The sequence below is a fragment of the Heloderma suspectum genome, chromosome 3 (assembly GCF_057233095.1).
Source record: "Heloderma suspectum isolate Gila_16-S chromosome 3, 16-S_ref, whole genome shotgun sequence".
Classification (NCBI taxonomy): Eukaryota; Metazoa; Chordata; class Lepidosauria; order Squamata; family Helodermatidae; genus Heloderma; species Heloderma suspectum.
Window position 1 is genome coordinate 250,196,641 of NC_139460.1, and position 15,658 is coordinate 250,212,298.

General features: G+C 40.6%; 1 protein-coding gene across 15 annotated transcripts in view; it reads right to left on the bottom strand.

Annotated features, from left to right (window-relative positions):
- The window catches only part of TCF7L2 (transcription factor 7 like 2), a 256,898-nt gene that overhangs the window by 228,183 nt on the left and 13,057 nt on the right, over positions 1-15,658 (bottom strand). The window lies entirely within an intron of this gene.

Consider the following 15,658-nt stretch of genomic DNA (forward strand, 5'->3'; position numbering starts at 1 on the left):
TTTAGCTGCTTCACTTGAGCTGTTAAAAATATGGATCCAAACCCAACCTCAACACTAACAATGGCTTCCCACAGGTAAGATCTGTCTACAGGAGATCAGGCTCAGAAGATTCCGTACACTGGATGAGAGACTTTGGAAACTTCAGCTGGTTTTGGAATACAGTTGTGAAGCTGCTAAGAAACATAGATAGAATGGAACATCTCTCTCCAGTACTTGAAGGGCTTCATTAGCTTCCAGTTCATTTCCACTAAAATGCAAAGATCTTGGAAGTCCTGAACAACCTGGGTCAGGGCTGTATTTAAGGATGTGTATAAGGGACCCTGTATATAAAGGTCCCATATATACATACCCAACTATTTGTAAGGATCGTTGGCCCAAGATCTTCACTGGAAACCTGGTTCTGGGTGCCTCCACCTTCTCAACTGAGGTGGGCACCTATCTGAGAAGGAATCTTCTCATTGATGGTGCTTTGCTTATGGAATTTCATCTCCATAATCATTTGATCCAGTGCCTACCTAGAAGAAAATTGTTGTTGCTCAGCCATACATTCAGTGCTTTTTAAAGTTTAAGCTATTTGACTGATTTTGCTGCTCATTTTTGGTGGATATGTTTGGTTTATTTCTTTATTTTTCAGTTTATGAGTCATCCTATATCCGAAGCTCTCAGGGCAACATACATAATGAAAGCAAATACAATAAAACTAATGATAAAACATACTGAAAGAATTGTTTTTATAGCAGCAACAATCGAGAGCCAGTGTGGCATAGGGGTTAGAGTGCTAGACTAGGATGCAGGAGATCTGGGTTCTAGTTCCCACTTGGCCATGAAGCCCACTGAGTGACTTCAGGCCAGTCACTGACTCTCAGCCTAAACTATTCACAGGGTTGTTGCAAGGATAAAATGGAAAGGAGGAGGATCATATAAGCCACCTTGGGTTCCTAGCAGGAAAAAAGGCAGGATATAAATATAATAAATGTAAAAAAAAAATTGAAAAAACAGAATTTGAAAAAAGATAAATAACCATGCAGCTAAAACACATAGAAAGATAGTTTTGAAACATAGCATTTAACATATCATTTTAAATAAGACAAGCAGCAGTTACAAATTCTTGTAAAGGCCTGAGAGAATAAGGTCTGATTTTTAGCTTTATTTACTTCTTTATTGTATTTTAAAAATATGATTAAGCTACCTCAAGAGTCTTTTTTTTTTTTTTTTTAAGAAGATGGGACAAACAATGTTTTAAACAAACAATGAAATCCTCACCAGCACAGATCTCCCCCTTTCCATTCAGAAATGTCTGTCTTTATCATTCACTGGAATAGATGGTTGGGTTTGCATGAACATTTAGGAGGCTCTTCCTGTGAATACCCCATATTTGTATGCAAACAAATGCATTGTGTACAAAAAGAGTTTTTCTAAAAAGAAGGAATTAAGAGGTAACAAAAGCAATGATTTACAATTTAAATGAGAATACACCTGCTATAAATGGTGGCAAATAATCTGAGAATAAACCTTTAAACTACAATCCTATGAACACTTACCTAGGAGTAAGACCCACTGAACTCAATGGGGCTAACTTCTGAGTTGAAGATTGCACTGTTCAAGGATAATACTCCTTTATTTCTTTATTGCACTTTCAGACCACCCACCAGAGCTCTCAGGGCAGTGTACAGGTAAATTAACATAAAATACAAACAATAAACAGTTATAAAAACAGGACATAATGAAACCAAGATAAAACCAGCAACAAAGGGTAAAAACAACACAGCGCAAAAACCAAAAGTAAAGCCAGCAGTAAAATAAACCAGTGTGAAGATGTAAAAGCACTCAAAACAGTTCTTAAAATGCCTGGGAGAATACAAAGAATGTCACTTGGCACCAAAAAGACCACTGTATAGACACCAAGCAAGACTCTCTGGGGAGGGCATTCCACAGATAGGGTGCCACCACTGAAAAGGCCTTTTCTCTTGTAGCCACCCACCTCACCTCATTTGGTGGGGCCATCTGCAGGAGTACCTCAGACAAAGATCTTAGGATTCGAGTAGGTAGACAGGAAATGAGACACTACTTCAATAACCTGGCCCCAAGCTATTTATTTATTTTTCATCAAATGTATGTACCGCTTTACGTGCCTGGATCAAACTGGAGAACATAAAATGCAATGGCATCAGAATAAAATATAACAATAAAACACACAATACAAAACTAATTGGCAGTAAAACTGCATACTTTATTGTCTGCTACAAACCATAGCTGGCTGGGCCACACTTCAGGGAAAGCCTGTGTGAAGCCATAAGTTTTAAGAAGACACCTGAATGTCACAACTGTGGGGGCCTGTCTAATGTTAATTGGCAGAGCATTCCAGAGGGTGGGTGCTGCAACACTGAATGCTCCACTGCCATGTGCTCCTGAGGCGAACCTCAGGAGCGTGTGGCACCCTCAGAAGAGCTCCCTCTGATGATCGCAGAGATCAGGCAGGGACATAAGGGGTGAGGCACTCCCTAAGGTATACTGCTTAATATAATAAAATCTCTGAGCAGTTTACATACAAAATATTAAAAACCACAGTTAAAACACATATAATACAAAATAAGAATAAACAGTTAAAACGTAGTACAATAACTAGATAGATAGATGGATGCAGTAAAACAGGGCAGCCTCATGATCAGTTACAAGCCAGGGAAAGCTTGTGTAAACAAGTTTTCAGAAAGGCTGTAGAACTCACCACATTTTCTGTCTCGCTTACCTCACATGGGAGGGTGTTCCAGAGGGTGGTGCCACTATCGAGAAGGCCCGCTTAGGCTCACATAGTCACATTCTGTTGTTCATGGAAAGGCCAACCAGGCCCCCGCTGAAGAACTTACAGGTCAGCTGGGTTTGCTAAGTATCCTGGTCCTGGGTTATTTAGGGCTTTTGTGTGTCAACAACAAAACCTTGAACATGGCTTGGTAGCTAATAGGCAGCCAGTACAGTTCTTTAACACATGTATAATAGCTGGGTGCCTTAGCTGCTGCATTCTGCACTAGATGCAGCTTCCAAACCAGGCACAACAGCAGCCCTGCCACAAGAGGGCATTACAGTCAAATATGGGCTTTAAAGGTTTGAACTGGGTCTGGAAATGGACTGGCAGCCAGTGCAGATGGCAAAGTACTAGCATAATATGATAGTATTAGCCTGTCCCAGTTAACTATCTAGCAGCCCTGTTTGGGACTAAATGAAGTTTCCAGGCCATTTTGAAAGGCAGCCCCATGTATAATGTAATGCAATAATCCAAACAGGAAGTTACTGGAGCATGAATAACTGTCATAAGGTTATCTCTGTCCAGATAGAGTCATAGTTGGTATTGCAGCCTAAGCTGATAATAGCCACTCTGAGTGACTAAGTCCACCTGTGTCTCCAGTGACAACGATAGATCCAAGCGCCTCCCCACCACCCACCCAAACTATGAACCTGATCCTTTAGGAAAAGGGTGGAAACCACTCAGCCGGACAGACAAACCACCCACTAACAGCATCTCTGTCTTGTAAGGATTAAGTCTCATTTTATTGTCCCTCATCCAGTCCATTACCCTGCCCAAGCACTGGTTCAGATCAACTGCCTCACCTGTATTAGTTGAAAAGGGAAGGTAGAGCTGGATGTCACCTGCATATCAATAACACCTCAACCCAGATCCCCAGGTAACTTCTCCCTGTGGTTTCATGTAGGCAATGAAAAGTATGGGGAATAAAATAGAGCCTTGAAGAATCATAGCACATCTGCCACAGGGCAGAGCAATAACCCCCCACCACCACCTTCTGGAACCAGCCATCCAAGGAAGAGCGGAATATTGCAATACTAGGCTGTAGTTCTAGAATGTGACAAATTGCTTAGCTTCCCAATGAAGTAAGAAAAGTGACTGGGTAACATCTGATCAACTAGCTATTTGCAAAATTAAGACTGCAGTTCTATACACAATTACATAGCAGTAAGCTAGGTAGACCGAAGATTGACTGAACTCAATTGGACTTACTTCTGAGTAGACATGCATAGGATTTTTCTGTTCGAGACTAGCTACCATTTATTACTGTTACGGAGCCTCAGTTTTGTATGAACGATGTATCTTTACAATTTAAGCACAGCATGCAAAGACTGAGCAAAAAACTGCATGAAGTCAAGTTTGTAATAAGTTTGGCATTTAAAAAAAAAACTCTTTTGTATGTCAGTAAAGTTATGCTTCGGATTGTGAAGAATATCTCCTTCATGATACATAAACCACAGTGCAGACGGACAAAGCCATGGATGACAGATATATCATGGAACTGAAACCTTAATATAATGCCTTTCAGTGGCATGTAACTACAGCCATCAGAAGACATTTAATCATATGCATTATCTCTCTTCTTGTATAGAACTATCAGGATCCCATCTGACTCAAGAGCCTGGAGAAACCTCTTCAGAGGACTTGGGACTTCACAGAGAACCCCACTCCAACTGAAGACCTTGAAGAATCTGAAGCAGTCCAAAGACATCCCTTTGGAATACTTCAAAACAGCCACATCTCAGGGATGCCTCGACTGGGCCCCCCAATAATCTCTCCAACCCCATCCTGAACCCTGCCTCGATCCTGATTTTCCCCTTTTTTTGCCTGATTTTCCCCTTTTGTTCAGGAGTGAAGGCAGCAACAGACATGGTGGGAAGCCAGTCATTGTAGGAGGGTCCATTTGGTTGCCAGAAGGCTCCACTGCCAGGAGTCTACTCAGGAGGAAGGAGCTGGTCCACCTGAGGACAAGGAAGAGGAGGGGCTGGCAGCGAGCATATATGGCTCTCAGTCTCCTCTGGACCTCTGCTAGCTTAACAGCCCCCTTTGAGCTCAGTAACATCTAGGTCCAGCCCTGAAACTTCCCAGCTCAGCTCCGGCTATAACTCTGCCTCCAGCTCCGCCTCCTGGTGCGAGTCATGCACAGGAACACAACTTTATGAGGATAACTTGGGACATATATTTATATTGCTGATTTTCAGCAACTGGCTCCTTCACAGCACATGAGCTATGACTACATAAATGCTAGTCCCTGCAAAGACAATTTGCATAGTCGGAAATATAAGAACCCTACCTGACTAAACATTGTGCCCAGTAATCACATAAAAGTACCTCTAAATTTTGATTTTGCTTGTCAAAAATCAAGCCCAGATTAAAATTCAAGTTTGTCACAGAGAATCTTACTAGCATACAAGACAGAGGAATAATGGCTAGAACAGATATTGGCAGGCCTAGGTAGCAGGCTTCGCACCTTGATCGATTTTATCAATGCTACCTCATAGTTTCTGAATGGTCTTGGAGAGAGAATGCAGCATGCAAATTATTCTGAGGCCCAGGGGTTCACGAAATTAACTTGTCCCAGCAAACACGCTTCTCCCTGTTAGTGAGCACAATTAACTCACCGCCCTCCACCATGCTCTCCCACATAACGGAGGTGAGGGAAGGAACAGGGGGTTCATCACCACAATTGTACAGTGTTTCTAAGGTGCTTGAGGGTGGCTGGTGTTTGTTCTTGTTGGACAGCACCTCCAAGGCAGCTGAAGCACCTCAGAAGCACATTGTGACATGGATGAGACCAAGCAACTCTCCTAAACTCAGAACCAAGAAGGATAGAAGGGGATTGTCCCTGACCTTGTCCTACATTTTGAAACTCAATGTTATGTCAGAAACAAGATCTCGCCTCTCACCCATTTGGGTAGAGGCCAAATCTTGGTGGGCAGAGATTTTGGCTAGCTAACAAGGTCAGCCAAAATCTGTGGAGCCCTGCTAATTATCAGACACTCAAGAGTATCATTTTCACACAGTTAAAAACTGTGGATTATTGATGGATGCACTGCAATTTAGATCAATGAGATGCAAATAATCTAGTTTTACTAAGCATGTGAAAGCACAATGGGTTAAGGTAATTTAACTAGTTTGGAAACTATTCATGCAATCACTGCAGATGACATCCCTGTAAGAAATGCCTCGTGCAAGACATATTGTACAAGCCTAGGACAGAAAGGGGCCTGAAAAACCTGTGTGTGCACACCCAAGGCAATATCCTCCACATATATCCCGTATCCACACATAATCTAGGCCATACTCTGCCACAACTAGACAGCAGGAGAAAATACCAAGGATTAGATGACTGAAGCAGAATAGCCAAACTAATATTTCTTGCCCTGAAGAAAAACACCCTAGTTAATAGCATTATTTAAAATATCACAGGAAAGGAAAAGACAGGAAAATGTTCAACATTAAATACTTATGCATTTTGATTTAACTGACAATACTGCGATCAATATCTACTATTACAGAATAACTAAATACATTCCTCATTATTTAATAAAAAGGAAACAATCCTGCTGACATCACAAGCTATTTTAAAGATTTACATATTTGTTACTTCCTCAGATTCAACAAAAATCCTTGGTACCGACTACAATTTTCAATTACTTATTTACTAGCAAACAGACGTGACTCTGATTGGGTTGGAATTGCCTTTAGTTTGATACACCGAAGCCTTCGAGAAAAGTGATAAAGCTGTCACATTGTAACTGCCCCATCTGAGCGAAGCCACGGCTTCTGGCACCCCTAAACATGGCCCCTGCCATGATCCACCCCCATAGCCCCTTGTCCACGCCATTCCCCCAAAGGGGCAGCTGTAAAACTGTCCCTTGGATTAGTCTCAACTTGGCGTCAAATTGTATCAACAGCAAAGCCAGGTGCAGGTTAGGCAATTCTTCCACCTAGTGACTGAAGATGGTACTGTAGGCTTCAAACACATGGGACACATTTAAATTAATAAGCCAGTTCACACGACACAACAGCCCTCCAAGGGCTAATTTACCCTTGAGCAGTACACGAGCACATACACAGCATGAGTTATCATTAGGGTATATGGGTAATATGTGCACCTTCCGTTTATCCATCCAGCATCCCTCAATTCAAGTTACTTGTGCTCCCAAGGGGAGGGCTAGGTAGATAGCAGAAGCATGCACAGACCTCCCATTTTTCCAAGTGGCACCTGTGCATGCAAGTAGACATGTGGTGGAGGGAAAACAGAACTCGTATGAGCCCTATTGAGATCTACTGTTTTGCAGTGGACTGAATCATGCCCCAATTGTGTGGGGCATTTTTACCACAAAACTAAGAGTCACAGAGAAAATAACAGCTTATTGACACAAAGCATAGAGGAAGATTCCAGGTCTCCACCCCACTGTCGTAACGACTGAAACATGAGACGAGGGCTTTTCAGCTGTGGCCCCATTGCTGCTTGCTTTTAGACTGACAGCAATCTTTTGCAGTGTTTTCAGTGATGTTACTGATTTTTGTGTGTGTTGTTTGTGTTATTATAATTTATGCATTTTTATCCTGAGGGTCAGTTGGCTTGGATATTTTTATAACAGGCAGAACATGAATACAAACAAGGTTGTTGCTGTTTTATAATAGCCCTCATGCCATCTTAAATATTTCCATAACAACACATCCACCTAACTTAATCATGGGATGAAATGCTATCATAACAAGATGAAACTCTTTTTCACAGTCTATCCAGTTGCATATTCTCATGCATGGTGTGAAGATTAAATAGCCTCCTACCACCCGTTATTAAACTGCAAAAGAGGGGGAGATGGGAAATCTTGCCCTCATATGCTGAAATTCCAACTTCGTAGTAGTAGTAGCAGCAGCAGCAGCAGAAAATAACCAGCATTTCCAGCAGGAGGCATCTCAAATATATTGGGGCAGTGGGGGATTGTTTTTGGAAAATGAGCCTGACGTTATTTGGCTATTTTTTCATGAGTCAAATGTCTGCTGGTCCTACAAAAATTTGCCAGAACATTTTAGAAGTGCTTCAAGTGCTGGAGATAACAGATCTCTTGACTACGTATGCGCTTCTCTATCTATGGGATCAACAGTAACATACAGGATTCTTACCATACAAAGAAGAATTTTATAAAAAATCTAAACTAGAAGGTTGCATCATCATAGCAACTAGGTCAAAACACCTGAAGACACTAACTGGTTCATTTGGCGTGACCATTCATAGAAAACAGCCTACTCAATCTGATAAAAGATATTCCAGTTTGCCACAGAGTTTTGGGGGTTTAGACAGAAAAATGACATCGACCTACTACACATTTGCAAGTGATGGAATAGGTTTCCTCAGAGCTCTCAACACCTTTTGCTCTCACCACACAGTAATTACTAAGCTGAAATTGAGTTGGATTGACTCTATAGGGTGTGTTTTGCACGTTAATTTCCAGCGTAATTAATATAATGACAGATTTTGTTTTGCCTTATCAAGTGGTGTTTTTTGTTAATTTTGTAGTCCTGAAGGAGTTGTATCTTTCAAATCATCCACCTAATTTTCTAAAATACAGGCCTACATTTGCCTCAGATACCGCTCACGTTTCAAATCAAAATGGCCAGCATTTGTTGACACTTTGTTCTTATTAAGCAATGCTACTGAGGTAAGAAAATGGAACAAAAATTATCCGCTGAGCAAATTACCCACAAATTTTGAAAGAACGTATTATTTCAAATATTTAATTTGAAGTAGTCCTGAATCTTGTTACAAGTATTTCACACACCTCTACTTGAAGGTGTATCTGAGCACTGGAATGTAATAAGCATATGATTCATGACGCCAATTCTAACAGCTCTCACTTATCTAAATAATCCTTCCAAGGATCGATGTGAATACTCACAACAGGTATGCAAGGTTAACAAAAGATATCCCTTATCTCTGACTCCCAAAATGCTTCCCACAATACAAGGTAACTAGCTAAAATATTCCCTCAACCACTTTCTCAGTCTCAGTCTGCTGAGACTATGCCATGAAGTGTTTGGGAGAGAGACACCTCTGAATAGTATCCCCTTTACCATGAAGTGGGACAAGTCTTACTCAGTTCCAGAAACCTTGGACCATAACTTCAGAAACAGGATGGTTGAAGCTACGGTCCTATGCATATTTAGTTGGGAATAATGATCACTGGATTCAGAACAAGCACAGGTAGGATACAGCTCATCACTCAGTCTTAAACAATTGCAATCTGTTTACATAAACTCATACAACTTACAGTGCAATCCTATGCATGTCTACTGAAAAATAAGCCCCATTACTCCAGGGTAAATGTTTATAGGATTGCAGCCTTAATTGCCCATTCTTATCTCATTGTCTTTGCCTGGCCTTCATTGCTCGGTCATGAAATCCTGAGATGAAATCATTGAACGTAGCTTACATATACACACATTTATAACATGCGTACATTATAATATATAACGCCTGTCGTTACAATGAGCAGCGTGTGTAGGGAGGGAGGGCTTCTGTACTGCAAGGCCCTTTGGCAGCGCATCTCTGAATGAAGCAGGGGTCAGTGAATCTCTGAACATTTGGCACACAAAGACACAACGCGTCTTTTGGGAAGATCCTCCTCAGCAATAGCTGGCAGTCCCACTATGGTGGCGGAAGACATGTTTTGTCCTCAATACAATAGTGTCTGCAAATGTAGTGCTTTACCTTTCCCCATAGCTCTGAATGGCAATCCATTCACTTATACCACAGAAAATAAAAGGTTGAATTCAGAGGTACCAACAGGGTAGGGCCAAGTCTGCTTTCTTTCCTTGAGGATTCCAGCCATCAAGAATCAAACCTCAGATGGCATGTTGACAGTTGTACCGATACAGATAATAGGTGAAGGAGAGGGTGATCATGGTTAGAGATGTGAAGGACCGGTGGGGAAGAGAAATGGAGAAAATGGAGCCAGGGGGAGTACCGGAAAAATTTGGGAAGAAGACTTCTTTTTTTCATTTCCCCTGCTAATGTTTCTGGGGTTTTTTCCAGGCTTCACATCTCTAATAAGGATGGTAAATGGTAGATGTTAATACAGCATGGTCATCAGAATATTTTACATGTGCCAGCCCTGAAATTTTCCCTCCATTTATAAGTATCCCAAAATATATAATTTATCAATATGTTATGAGACAGCTATAAAACACAGGCCTAGCATAGTCATCTTATTGCTCCTTCACCTTCCATGTTTTGTCAATTTATTTTTGAATAATTTTGAAGAGTCAATTCTTATACAAACCTTGGCCTGGATCCTAAGATGTCAACTTAGGGAAGTTCATGGCAGAAAAGTGTCCCATCCATTCCAATAGCCCTCTACTTCCCCTGAAAGCCTCTCTCTGGAGGGCTGGAGGGACCTCCAGAGCAATTTGGGATGGGGTGGGAACAGCGGAGGGAGAGGTAGGAACGGAAAACTTACTATAACATCCAAGTTCGGTCTGGGGTGATTCCCCCTCCCCCAGCAGCCCCCATACCCCACCCACCGTTGTTCATGAGAACCCCCAACCCTCAAGAGAGGATTTTGGGAGATGCAAGTGGAGCAGGTAGGGAACGGGAAGAGAGAAAGGAACACTTTCCTTCAGTGAAAGTCCTTAAATTAATCTAGCTTAGGATTCAAACCATGTAAATAGCAGAATTCCAAATGAATCACAGGTAAAGGGTGACAAAGAAAAGCACTTCTGTATTCTGCTGTAATTAGGTTTCCCCACTTTTTTTTTCTTGGCAAGGCCTCCTGTGCTTCTAAGAGGTGTATGACAGGCAGAAATTAAACAGGTGAAGCTTTTCCAAGTGGTGCAACAGGATAGCTGATGGAAGTTTTGTAAGCTGAATTTCTACTTGTCATGTAACTGATGTAGGCACAGGAACCCTATCATAAAAACTTCAGAGTCCTACATTTAAAATATTACAAGTTCATTTATTATTTTGCAGAAACACAGCTGCTTTTGCTGCTTCCAGCATCGCTGAACTAAATGTAGTAGATGACTGGCCTTAAGGTAACAAGGCAATAAAACCGAAGACTTCAGCCCAAAAGCCCTTTTCTGGTGTGAATAACATTTCTACATGCAATTCTTATATCATGTCAAAGACTATGCATCTTTCCATAAGCACATTATTTAACAAGGAACAAATAAAGTCTTTCCAAGCTGAGTTAAAACACATGCAGGGCTCAGTTGTGCCAACAAATTACACAAGTTTAACACACACACACACACACACACACACACACGGGGGCGAGAGGGAGAACACCAAAATAACTGGCATTGTCACTTGGGGAAGGGGGTGGAATTTAACTCTAGGTTCATCAAAAAGAAGAAAAGTTAATGAGTAAGCGGCTCAAAACATGCCTGCCCTTTTTCACCCCATCCCCCTTCACTTGTACATGCTCACAGAAACAGCAGTTGATCAGGAGTGAATCACAGAGGAAGACAGAGAGAAAGAGAGAGGGAAATGAATCTGAACCCTTTATCTTCAAGTCCTTTAGAAAAGCTGGACTTGGTTAGGAGAGACTTCTCGAATTACTGTGACAATTCTACAACCCGTTCAAACAACTTGTGTGTTCTGGACAGGTTTCTCTGCAAGTTTGAAATTCTTGGCCTGAAAACCACTCTTGTCTAAAAGAGGTTTCCCTTTGGAGCACAGAAAGCGACATTAACAACTTGTCCCTCTTCTGAGCTCTCTTTATTCTCCTCTTTTCCAACTGCCAGATTTACAGCTTAAGGAAAACTTGCCAAGCCTTTGATTTCCACAAACCCCATAGAGCCCCTCTATGGTCAGCTGGAGCACACCAGAATTTCATATTGTCAGTGTACACTGAATAGCACCTAAGTCCACCTACCAAACTTATAAATATCACATACAGGCCCACATATACTACATGCAGTTATTCTTGAAATGATGGATGCATTACAAACTTCACTTATTTGTTTGAGCATCATAGAAACATTCAAGTCTATTGAAATTAGACACAAAAAAAATGTTAAGAAGTGAGCAAATCTGAACTGCAATGCAAAAAATATATTATGTACGTGTACACCCACACACTATGAGGCCATTGTGCCATTGGCTGATATAAAGATGATGCAGAGATACAAGCAAATATTCTTACTAGGAGAGGTGCTTTACTTTATGTGTTGCTTTCTGATTACTGCAAAGGGGGTGGGGGTGGGGAAAGTTATGTTCTTTGTGAATTCCCTTTAGATACAGTTCATCTAGTATCTCCTTAGCACAGATGGATATTTTTAAATTATGCTTTTATACTTATTTATACATCTTTCAAGGTGAAAAGAGTAGACAGAAAAAAGGCTTAATAATTAAAAGGAAACGTTTTAGATCTATACAAGACACAATAAGCCACACCTCCTTAGAAAAGAGATGTATGTCAAAAAATACATTAAAAATATTAGCCAGCAGGCTGCCGTCATATTCTTTTGATATTTCATTCAAGGTCATATCTTCTCATGTACCACTGAATATTATATATATTCCACAACAATTTGTCAAGAATAATGCAGCCATCTTTGAATGCAACTCTCCGCATAACCCTGTTCTCACAATAAAAGTACCATTTGTTTTAATTCAATCAGTCTGTTTTAGTTGCAACCTCCTAATGTAAGAACATTTGTGTTAAATCTTATTTGTGTTACTGAGGCTGCAATCCTATACACACTTACCTGGGAGTAATGCCCATTGGACTGAATGGGGTTTCTTCAGAGTAGACATGTATAGGATTGCACTGTGATGTATCAACATTAGCTGAACTAAGTGAAGAAATCATTTCCATGACTCACATGACATTAGGTTATTCCTTTCAATGCTAATAAGATTATACCAGTTTAGTTTCTCCTTTAAGAAAACAGACCTGACACTTATTTCTGTAGATCAAGTGCGTATCTTGTGTAGTGTGTAGATTGACAAGGAAATAACTATCTACACAGAGGGGTAGGCAATTTAGTGTCCTCCAGATGTTTTGGACTATAACTCCCATAATCCTTGACCCACTGGCCGTGCTGGCTGGGTCTAATGGGAGTTGTAATCTAAAACATTCGGTGGGCACCGGATTGCCTACTCCTTAAAGCTGTGGGACATGCCATATGACTCATGTAATGCCAACCCAGTTCAGCGCTACAGATTTGAACCTTGCACTCATGCGCTCTCCCCTTGCCCTGCATACTCATGTAGTTATATCCTTTTAATCAGCAAACTATGATTTCCACTTGCCTTACAAACTAGCATTGCAAACTGTGTTCAAGCCATGGTTTTCAATCCTTGTTTGGATTGGAAGAGCAAACCATTAGCTGGTTTGGATCCAACAGCAAACTATGGTTTGAACTAGTCATGACAAATTGAAATAAGCCCCATTCATACACAGATGCGGGAATGGAGCCACGCTACTTGCCCCAGCCCTGATGTCAGATGCCCATGCTTAACATGTGGACAAGGGAAGCCTATATGTGTAGACTTCTTCACACATGACCTAGAACTGTGGTCACACAGGGTTCTAGATTGAATGGAAGCCTACACAGAGTTTTATGCACATAGGCTTCCCATTTTCAGACATCCTTGTTCAATGTGTAGACATCAAGGCAGGGCTAGCAGTGAGGCTCCCCTTTCCCTTCCATGCTTGCAGCCCTCTTCACACACAAGTGTGGAGCAGACTATCAAGCACAACAGGAGTGGGGAAAGGAGGAGGAAAATGCACCAACACAAGGGTAATTGATGTAGCACCAAATCATGAACTTTTTATATTGTATTTAATGTTTTAACTTCTGTAAAGCATGCAGACAGCATCGGCTAAGGGGCAGTATAAAAATGTAATAAATGATGATGAATCAAGCCAGTGAGATTTTACTAACGTCCATAACATCTGAAGGTTTACAGACACAACAGCGGAAGTAAAACATAAGTGCTAACCTGGTAGTATTTGGATGGGTACATCTGGTCCCAAAGGAATCTGGTCCCAGAGGTTAAACTGGTTTAAGTTAGTCTCATTTGAGTTTTGTACCATTTAACTAGTGCAGTCCACTGAACCATTATAAACCTGGCCGGAACCATGTGTAGATCATTTATATCAGAACTGGGGTCTGATTAAACACAGTATCTGACCTTTATTTACACCAATGAAAGTTACTTCCAAATTAATATGTGGTTAGTACATGAACAGGTTCGATTTCTAGGATTTTTACAATCCTTTTAATTTCCTTTTTCTCTTATTTTGCAAAATGGAATACTTGCTTTAAACAGTAACCCTTCAAAAAAAGAAGAGCAATGCATGGTTAACCTATCACCATCAATACAATGATATTCTTCACCTCAAGTAGCTGACTGAAGAAAGAAAGAAAAACCTATCCACATATGTTCACCCTGCCATAATGCCCTTCTCTGAAAATAGTTTAACAGTGAAATATTTTCTTCTCAGCAAGACCTACCTGTTCCATCATTCTCTAATATTTTGCTGTTGCTGTTATTATTCTGTCTGAAAGCCTGATCATACTGGAAAAAGCATTATTATCTTGAAAATTAGAAGTCAATTATGGTCACGATTCTGCAAGCATTGTGCCCTTCATTTTAAAATTTGAAACATGAAATTTCTCAGGAATCAGTCACTGATCATCTATTTTAAATACCAGTTAGGAAACTGATATTTTATTAAATATCAATTTGTTTTATTGTTCAGGTGAATTACTTTTATTGTTCCAGCCAAAGTCCATGACAAAAATGAAAATTCAAACGATGACTCAGATTCAGATGTCATAAACACGTGTGCCAAACCATGCTTCAGAGGCAGTGGCTCCAACATTATCTAATGGTAGAGCCACTCCCTAGTCACTTAAGGATTTTGTTCATGGACTATTCTGCTTGACCAGGGGGTAGGCAACCTGGTACCCACCAGAAGTTTTGGATGACGACTCACATAATCCCTAACCATTGGCCATGCTGGCTGGGACTGATGGGAGTTGTAGTTCAAAAGATCTGGAAGGTACCAGGTTACCTATCCCTGTGCATAACATTGGGAATTTAGTACCTCTAAACCCAACAACTATGTCATTCTAGGTTCAAAAAACCACCATACCACCTCATCTATATAAATGTCCTTGAGGACTTCCAAAGCATTTAGATAACCAAAACATTGGGCTGGATTCAGACTTAGTCATGCTTAGAGTAGACCCATTGAAATCAATTTATTTATTAAATTTCTTAATCACCCATCTGGCCAGTCACCCGGCACTCTGGGCGATGTACAACAGTACAATTTAAAACAGTAAAATCACACATGGGACAAGTTAGTCATAAATAAGCCTGGATCCAACCCATAATATGGTAATACCAGAGTTATCAGAAGGAATACAGTCTTCGTTGTACATAATAGCCCTAATACAATTATTCAAATCAGATGTCACGTTTCCTGATTTTCTAACCATGGGTCGGAGATTCAAATGCCTGAAAAGTCGCAGAGTAACGTAGTCGCAAGTTCCAATTACAGCCTTAAAGGAAGTATGGAATAAAAATGGTAATAAATATAATGTTATAGCAAACAATGTCATAGAAAACTGTTAAGGAGATGTTGGAAGTCCAAGGCAGAAAGGGGACGTTGCACATAAACCCAGATTTGGAGACCATGAAGTGAGACATCTGGATTGAGACAATATTGTTAACTCCTCATTGGAGGATACGTACAACAAAGCACAAGAGTAACTCATTCTGCTTTTAACATTTGCAGAAGAATGTTTACATGTTCAATGTTACTCAGATATCATTGGGATATTTTACATGTGGAAAAGTGCATAGATACCAAAAATAACTGGGGTCAT